Source organism: Pseudopipra pipra, chromosome 4 (genome assembly GCF_036250125.1).
Source record: "Pseudopipra pipra isolate bDixPip1 chromosome 4, bDixPip1.hap1, whole genome shotgun sequence".
NCBI classification, from domain to species: domain Eukaryota; kingdom Metazoa; phylum Chordata; class Aves; order Passeriformes; family Pipridae; genus Pseudopipra; species Pseudopipra pipra.
Window position 1 is genome coordinate 38,643,782 of NC_087552.1, and position 9,632 is coordinate 38,653,413.

Below are 9,632 nucleotides of genomic sequence, written 5' to 3' on the forward strand. Positions count from 1 at the left end.
TTTCAGCAAACTGCAAGTGAGGAGAGTGTGGCTAGAAATACTGGATAGAAGGTGGTGAAAAGACCAGATAGGTGAGACCAGGTTACAGAGCAGAGAAACGGATTTAAAGAAAAGTATGTCACGGACAACAAAAATGTGTGATGGGAGTGATACTGCTTCACATCATATTGTATCTCTTGGCTTCTGTGGGCAGCTTCTACAGCTTTTCTGGATAGTGCTGCCAGTGTGGACAAAGCAAGGGAAGAAAGTAACAAAGACCTTTTATTTGAATTAACGTTTCCATCAGTGGATCCATTGCAACAGATACTGTTCAGCTGAGGAAATTGCCAACTTTTGTTGCATGACCTTAAATCTTCTTTCATTCTGGTGTAAGTGTATTTACGTGGTGATGCTGCCAGTTTTAATTCAGTCAGTTGGATGAAGCAGCTCTACTATCTCTCCCCAGAAAATCTATTAGCCAAATTCCTGTATGGAATATGCCTTAATGCAGCTGTAATGACAGTAAAATTCTGCTTTGAAAAGTTATCATTCTTGATTGATTACTGGTGAAAGGATCTCTTCTTATGGACCTGAAAAGTTAGTGTTTTCTGAATGAATAATGAAAGTGAGTTACAGCTGTTCTTGATTTTAATCTAACCTAACTTCACTAATAGGAATACAAGATGTTGAAAGAAAGCAAGTTCAGCTTTAATCAGCAATTTTTTTGTTACAGAAGAAATTTTAAAATTCAAGACACAAAAAGCATTTATGTAGGTCACTGCTTTAAAAACCCTTTTAATGTGAATTACGAAGTCTACAGACAACAACGTTTTTGGCCTATTTCATGTGAGCATCTCACACTAGATATATGGTGGGAGCTTTAGGATGAAAAGCAAAAATCAGAACTACCTAAGCTATGGCTTCCTAAATTCAACACAAAACTTACTTTGCCCTAGTGCTCCAGTTACAAGTAGTTACTATATACTTTGATAGAAACCCATAGAGCTGCTGGTGTCAAAAGGTTCACAAAACTGGTATTTCTGTCAATATCTTAAAAATTGCATTTAAGATAATAATTGGAACGTTCCCTGGTTTTTCTGACGTTGTATAACATGTAAATAAGATGTATGTTGTAAAAATGAAATATATTTACCCTTTAAACATTAGAGTTTTATTATATGGGCTGCTGTAAAGCCTGCATAACCAGTTAAGCAGCTTGTAGGCAAACGCAGCTGTGTTAGTTGTACCAGCCTGGTTTAGTCTGAAAGCTCAGGAGCTTGTTTTGACTTTGTGCTGTGTACCCAAGACCTAAAACAAAAGCAGCCCACATGAGACACTACCCAGGACAGCTGCAGAGCACAGGCTGAAACTGCAGTGGTCATATGATAGGAAATACAACAAATCTCTTCTGGTACTAATGCAGATAATACTAGGCACAATGGCAGTTCCTGGTCACAATAATTGTTAACTGACCTTTTACAGTCTTATTTTGACAATAACTTTTCTTGCATTTGGTTTACAAGCTTTTAACTTTTTTAAAATCTTTTTGCTTTTCTATTCCTAGACCTCACTTTCACTCACTTTCTTACTTACATTCAAAGTAATACTCATGTAACATTTTCCTCTCAAGACATAAATAAACCTTCTTTACATTTTGCTATACTGCTAATCCCTTTTTAGAGGTATAAGAAGAAAGCAGCAATTTGCATTTGTTTATCTATTGGATAGTTTCACAGGCAGTGTAGAGGGGCTCTAAAATGTGGATCGCTCTAATTTACACTAAGAAATGGTTTAAATAGGTAAAAAAAAGTTTCCATTCTTCTGTCACCACCCCCCCCCCAAACTCTTCCAGCCTTGGTAAACATTCATACTTCACCTGAAACATATACCCAACTTACTCTTAAGAAATAAAATATAATTGCCAATGGAAGTGTTGTGTCATTTGGGAATTGGAGAACATAGTTCGAGGATTATTTTTTTTTTTCCTCCTTATAAGCAGTGAGACAAAGGGTTGGACTGTATCTGGCTGACACACTGGAGTTGTGACATCCAGCGAGCAGATCCAAAGAGGCTGTAGTCACAGTCCAGCTTCTGAATAGTCGTGTGTGATGCTAGCTGCTTGCTGTTGCCAAAATGAAGTCACCTGTCAACCCGTGGTGACTTACAAATATTGATAAATTTCCACAGAATGTTTTGTTTGTAGCTTTGTCTAGTCTGATTGTTCCCTTCTGTGGCCATGAGGACTAGAAACTTAGAATCAGGCTGAACCTGACAATAGAAGCTGTTTCCTATGTCACTCCAGCTCTAGAATCTCTTAGGAAAGAGAAATAACAGTGTGAGTTGACAAGGCTGTGTGTCACAGGCTGCAAGAGGAAGGAGGAATCGTGCCCTCCTGTCTCCCAGAGCCAGCAGAGAAAAGCAGGTTTGGCTGGTAACAAGTTTTGGCTGGTTTGTTCCTTGTAAGCAGCATAATATTCATCAATACGTTGGTCTTGCATCCAGGTAGTAGAAAAATTAATTTCAGTGCCTCTCATTTAACTTAAATGGGTCTTAAGTTTTGATGGTGTGGAGTGCATCCCATGCTGCTTGTAATGTAGACATTGGCTTGGTAGAATAATTTATTCTGTTACTTGTGGCAAGTAGTGCTGTCATATGTGTCATAGAAATGACCATAGGCTACATAGGTAATCTGAGACTAGAAAGAAAATGCTCATGAAATTTTGAAATTGTTGATTGAATCATCACTCTTGTTTTTAGTCATAGATCCCATGAGATTTTCCAACAATTGCTGATACAAATGTATAGTTTCTTTAGAACATCTGTTGCATACCCTACTCTACACTGCTAAAATATTTTACAGTAGCAGGGAAGGTTGTTTCAGAGCTATTATCCTACTAGGAAATGTGGCTGTCTATAATACCAGTTAAGAGCTAATATTTCTACCCCACAGCCCCAACTGTTATGGGAAAAAAGAAATCTTGAAGTTTGATAATAAGCCCTTGGGGCTATGGTCAATCATTGTTTAGTGTGACCATATGTGAAGTTAGGTGGAAGTTCTCCCTAAATACTGGCAGGAATAAGGACTTACTACGAATGAAAAAGAATCAATGAGTGGCACAGTTATGCATTTTAAGAAATTAAAAAGGAAATCTCAAGTTGTTCTGTGTCAAAGATAAGTTTGATTATTGAAAGCTACTGAGAAACTCAACTGCAGCCCCAAACGTGTCTTTTACAGTTTTTAAAAGTTGGAAAAAAAGCAGAATCCGTAAACCTGTAAGCTCTCAACTCCAGTTCATGGCTTGATCATGTTGCATGATTTTTATGTTGCTACATTTTATACTGATAATCAGCATTTATATTACATTATTTATTGTAATATGTACAAATATTAAAAGCATAGAACCCTCATTCTCAACAGATTTTCATTACAGAAAGACAGATAATCACACAAAAAAGAGGTAAAAGTTGAGGTAAAATAGATGTATTATTAGACCCTGAGATTAGCTTAGTTGGTCAGAGCATGGTGCTAATAACATCAATAATCCAAGTTGTGGATTTGATCCCTGTATGGGCCATTCACTTAAGAGTTGGACTCAATGATCTTTGTGGATCCCTTCCAACTCAGAATATTCTGTGATTCTATGGTTTTCCTAATTCTGATATAATTTTAAGATGATGTAAAACCCTGCTCCAGCAGTCGCTTCTGGAGAGAGGTAAAGATCTTTTTAGTGCCTGTGGATAGCTTTAATAGCAAAGTTTGGTCTCATTTGTGGTGTTTATAAAGTTAATAAATATTGGATTTTAAAAACCCAAACAAGCAATAACTTCTCAAACCATATCTGTTTAAAACCCTTAATGTTGAAACTGGAGGGTCAGGGTCTCTTTCTGTGTTCTGTAGTTTAGGATATGTCCTTCACCAGATTCAGACATACCTTTGCAACTCTAAAGGCTAGAAGCTTTATCAGTATGAAGGCTGAGACTCTAATATTCTTAAGTAAGGAAGTTGGAGAGCATTAAAGTTGAATGGCAATATCTAATGAAGAAGCAATGCTTTTGATCATCTGCTATGTATTGAACGTGAATGATAGCAGTAGGGACTATTCAAACATAGGAACATGGTACATTCTGTCTAGTGGCCAATTTTTGAGAAAAACTTTGCAAAACAGTTTATCTGATCCTTGTTCCATAATATTTCTTAGGTTTATTATCAAGTAACATCAGCAAAACCCAACTACAGTTTAGAACTACTGTTATACTTGAGTTTGTTGGAGTATATGCCCATCTATATCTTTTACCCAGAATGAGCTCTGCAGGAAGTCAGGAAAGCATTTAGACCCCAAACCCACATGTAATTTTACTCATTTTATTTTTATAAAAATGTCTGCACTAGTATCAGATTCTATTTTGTTTTTACTGATGGAATCCAAGAATATAACTGATGCTTGGATGGAGGAAGTGTTCACCCGCTCCCAGGGAGCACTTAAAACTCACTGTTAAGTTCAACAAGAGCTAAGTCAGACCTAGAGATGGTTATAACTGTACTGCAAAGACAACGGCACTGGAAGAGGCTTCAGGGCTACAGAACTTTCCTATTTTCCTTTCTGTAAGGTGAATCCATATCGGAAGAGGACATGGTGGTGTAACAGAACACTGTTTCCAGGACCCTCTGACAAAAGTGTAAAAATGGGGTAGTATGCGTTATACAAAGCAAGAAGCAGGTGATTAAAGCCAGTATCGAATCTGAATTTCTATAAACAGAAAACAGTGGTTCACAAAATGTAAGACTGTAGCACAGAGTATACAATGTTTTTGATAGAGATCATTAGAGACCTGCAAAATTTACTGAAAAGATATGACAGTTTCTCTTACAGCAAAAAAAAAAAAAAAAAGGCAAACTTTTTATTTAATTACAAAGGATTACAAAAATAATGCTTAAGCAATATACTACATTGGTCTATTACTCATAGTTAAATTTTTATTGAATTACACAAAACCTCAGGGAGTGATGCTTTTTCACTATACCAGATAGCTGCATTACATTTCGGAATGTAGACTCAATTAGTTGGGTCTCTTTCTAACTGCAGTCTCAGATAATGTGAAACAAAATGTTAATCAAAGCAAACTGGATGAATAAGTGATTAATGACTCTGAAACAAGCAGTCAGAGGTGCACTTTTAACTTGGCCAAATGGCAGCTTTTGAGGAGGAGGAGGAACTGAGAGGTACCTCAGTGCAAATCTGGAGGTTGGCTTCTCTGCTTCTGTGCTGTAGTTGTGTTTGAGCTCGCTCTCTCCTATTTCATACTTCATTGTTTAAGTCCACCAACAAAAATTTGTCACATACATTCAACAAAGAACATCTAAGTTTCTGTATTTGTGCACATCAGAGCGAAGTCTTCTACCAGAAGGTCCTTTGATGCCTCCTGTAACTAATGGTTTATTGCAAAAGTGAATTGGCACAAACTGTTAAGGGAAATCTATTACAAAACTTAAAAGTTTTTACAGTACACAGGTTTATCAGTTTTAATCCTGTAACACCTAGATTATTCTTAAAATAGAACATGCAGTTTTGGACTTTGTTTACTGTTTTAAATCTTATAATAAAAGCCTGTGTTGTATAAACTCTTTCATACATCTTTATTTTCCATTGTACAAGGCAGAATGCTTAAAAAAGACTGGCTTCAGGTGGATTCAGACCTGAAAGTAATTTTGGTGAAAGTTATGATTTTTTTTTTCTCTTATCCCATTACTTGAATCATATACAATAAGCTCTGTATTACAGATTAAATTTTGTTATACAATTAATTATCTGAAGTTATATTTTAACTCTCCTAGTCTAAAACATATAAAGAAGTAAAAAAAATACAGTCTGTAGATAAGTTTCAATATTCCTGTGGCTTGGGCTCTATGCTTTTAAGAAATTTGGACAATAAATTAGAAGCAGAGCAACAGGCAGTAGCATGGTTAGTTGGTGCTGAAGTGGGAAAGGAAGATCAGATATTAAAAAAAATCAGAAAAAAAAAAGGAAAAATAAAAAGAATAGAACTTGTTCCTGATAAGGAAGGAGAGATTTGGTCACTGTTCTTTATCACAGCTCATGAATGTCTATCAAGTAGGTTGCTCTTTTGTCAAAACCACTAGGGCATGTGGTGGAACTTGCAGAATTTTTCAAGTGTTTAAAGGACTCTATTTTCACTAGAATAGTTACAATACATAACAAAGAAAATGTATATTTGCTGAGAAAAATTTATATCAATAGTTTTCCTTATTATTCCATTTGCTAACAGGGTAATTCTAGGTGCTGCACACTAGTGCACTAGTGTACACTTCAGCTGAATAGTACCTGTTGGGGAAGGGAATAGTCATCCCCAGTTGAACCTTATCAGGGGGATATGTATACACAGTTACAAGCCACATTTCCCTTCCAGGATTAATTACTAATAATACATTTGCAGTGTGCTTGCAATACATCTAAGGTGATGCATCTGATTATCATTCCTCTCTCTCAAATTACAAAACACATCAATCAAAAGCTAACAGGAGCTGGGACATATGGCATCTCAGAGAGGCACAAGCTGCTCGGCTCCAACCTGTGCCTGGTCTGTCTCTGTGCCAGGAGGGGCCACCGAGTCCCACTGACTTCAGAGCCTGGGAGCTGTGGATTCAGGCAGACTTTTCAAGATGCTGTAGCTCCTGTTCCTTCTGCATGCCACTTACAAGTCATCCATGCTGTGTGCTTGGCACCACAAGGGATATAGATTACTGCTGCCTTTCGTACTTTTCAGCTCCGCTGTGAGTGCTAGTGATGTCTCATGCAGAGAGTTGTTTTGGAGCTGCTGTTTCCTTTGAACTGATTTATTTTTGAAGTTTAATCAGTATATTCTTGCAATGCTGCATTTTTTTATGTTTATTTACAATATCTCCCTATATATACACTTTATTTATATTCGAATACTTATGCTAGCCACTACTAGAGCTTATGTTATAAAATAATTTTAGATAACATACTCTGTGATGAATCATCTTTTTATTTTGTGGGGCCCAAGCTTTGTGAAAGTTTGTAAATCCAGCCATTAGTAAGCTTCATACTGTCTGATAAGCCTATCTAGCTGCAGCTCTTTGTATTTTTTGATCCTGCATATGATGCAAAATTAAAAGTGACATGATTTCTTTGTTACTGTAAGCAGGCGTTCATGCCAAACGAGGTGCTGGTCATCCCTTTGCACCAGTCACACAGTCCTGCTCTGCTACTGGACCTGTGTGCTGGAACATCATGCAACTGAGTGGTAAAGCAGATCAGGATTAAACCTAAATGATTTTTCTTGTTGCTGGTCTAATTGTAACCCAATACAGTTTGCCATGCAGCCATAGAAATGTTTTTATGTGCACAAAGAAGCACAGGGCACAGGTGCGAAAACAAGCAGCTTAAGCAGAAGCAGAACCATCTTTCTCAGCCCCATGACTGTCTTATCATGATCTAATCACGAAACTATGATACTCTACTTAAAATTACTCTTATAAATTAGCATCTTGGCAAGCATGGCTAGGTAACATAATCAGGCTTTTAACTGCTCCCAAACTACAAAACAGATCAGAAACATTTAAAATGCACAAGTGATCCTTCCATCATACCAAATCACAGCATATGCTCACAGTAAGGTCAAATCAATCTGGGAAAAAAAAAGGGGACCCGCAAAGACATAGTCTGAGAGTCTAGAAATTGCTATTCATGACCCAGATATCCACTGAAGAATTCCTGGAACTCACCCTTGTCCCACTTTTCCCAGCCCATGCTTCCTGTGTTCTCCTTTAAGGTCTGCTATGATCGTTATTGTTTTTGGGGGGTTGATTTTTTTAGTTTTTGGTTGTTTTTTTTGTTGTATTTTTGTTATTATTATTTTAACAGTATTACATTTTTTGAAAGTTTGAAATCACAAGAAACTCAAAAAGTGAGTTAAACCTTTACTGCCTGAGATTGCACAGCAGCAGAGCGTGGGATTAAACCTAGGCATTACACAGTCTTCAGCTTGTCTGATAACAACGTGGAGTTTAGTATGTCTTCCAACTCTTCTCCTATTCCCCTCCCTAAAAACTAAAATATGCCTTCTGGGTAACTGCTGTCTGTGACTTTATGCTCAGTTTAGCTTCAGTTGCTGTAGCTTCCATTCAATTGCAACAGTGAGGAGCGTGAAGGGGGGACCTACCCTTATTCTCTAATACCAGGTTATGCAATCAGATTAAGGAGCCATCTGCAGCACTAACTGAAACTGCTCTATAATCGTGTTCCTGGCTCATGCAGAACTTTGGCTTATGCAGGATCTGTGTCTCCTCGAATTATTCACCAGCCTCTCTGCTACTCCTCTCCTTCTTCAGGCTGGAAACGCATGGCAAGAGATATGGTCAGATATTTCAGTGATTAAATAATTGTGCTTTGAGTATGCTCAGCTCAGATGCCATTTCTGAGATTTAAAGGAATATTTGCGGTAGTTCAAAAGGAAAGCAAAACCTCTCCCTTCATTGCATGTCATTTGAACGTGCTTGAAGAAAGATTGTAGGTCAGAGCTTGCTGCTTCTGCTGCTCTGCTGTCGACAGCTGAATTGTTAAATGGTTTAATGCCAACGCATCTCTTACGTAGATTTGTAAAGTCTGAAAACTAAAAATATCTGCTTTTATCAAGTATTTTCACAGTGTCTATTTTAGCTAGTCCTGTGCACAGCAAGGTTTTGGTTCATCACTAGCAAAAATAATTCTGCATTCTCAGTCTTTTCTGTTGTTAAAGTCACCTTTATTAACAAAAAGCCCTTTTAAAATGACAAAAATTGGAAACGCGCACTAGAAGCTATCTTTGTCTTCAGAGATCTTTACTACAGGAACGCAAAACGATCCCTAAAAAAACCAGTTCTAAAGGACGCGGCTTCGTTTGTTTTTGGCTGCCACACACGGCCGGCGGCTGCACTTCGGTTCCCAGGAGCTCCCTCCCGCAGGCAGAGGGGCAGGAGCGGCCGAAGAGAGCCTGCCCGCCCTCCCTGCGGCCGGCGGGACCCGCTCCCGAGCCATGGCCGACAGTGAGAGCGGGAAAGACAAGAGGCAGTGAGGCAGAGAGGGAAGAGGCCGAGAAGGAAGGCAGGAGACAGAAGATCGGGAACCAGCAGCCCGAGCAGCGTCTGTTTCGGCTAAAACCTTAAAGCGAGAACAAGTGAAAAAAGGGGGAGATGCTGCAAGGGTGGGAAGAGGCGGTGGGGGCGCCCGGCCCTGTGCAGGCCGGAGGGCGGACAGGAGCTCGGCTCCGACCCGTGACACTCTCCGGGGCCACAATTCCAACTCCCACGGCCGCGCCGCCGGGGAGGGAGGAAAGAGAGGCTGGCGCGCGGGGCGTTTTAAAGGCGGGCTGAGCTGCTGCCGCCGCTCCCGCGCGGCGGGCCCGGCCTCCCGACGGGAGGGAGCGGAGCGCGAGGCGCAAGGAGAAGCGGCTGCCCCCGTCAGCTCCGCTGGATGACCCTGCCTGCCCCCGCGCCGCCGCAGCCCAGCCCAGCCCATGATATCGCATCCTATCGCGCCCCATCCCATCCCGCCGATCCCTCGGCCGCGCTCCCGCCGCCGCGCGGCACCTCGGGAGATGCGGCAGTGCCTCCCCACGGGCCGGGCGCGCGGCCG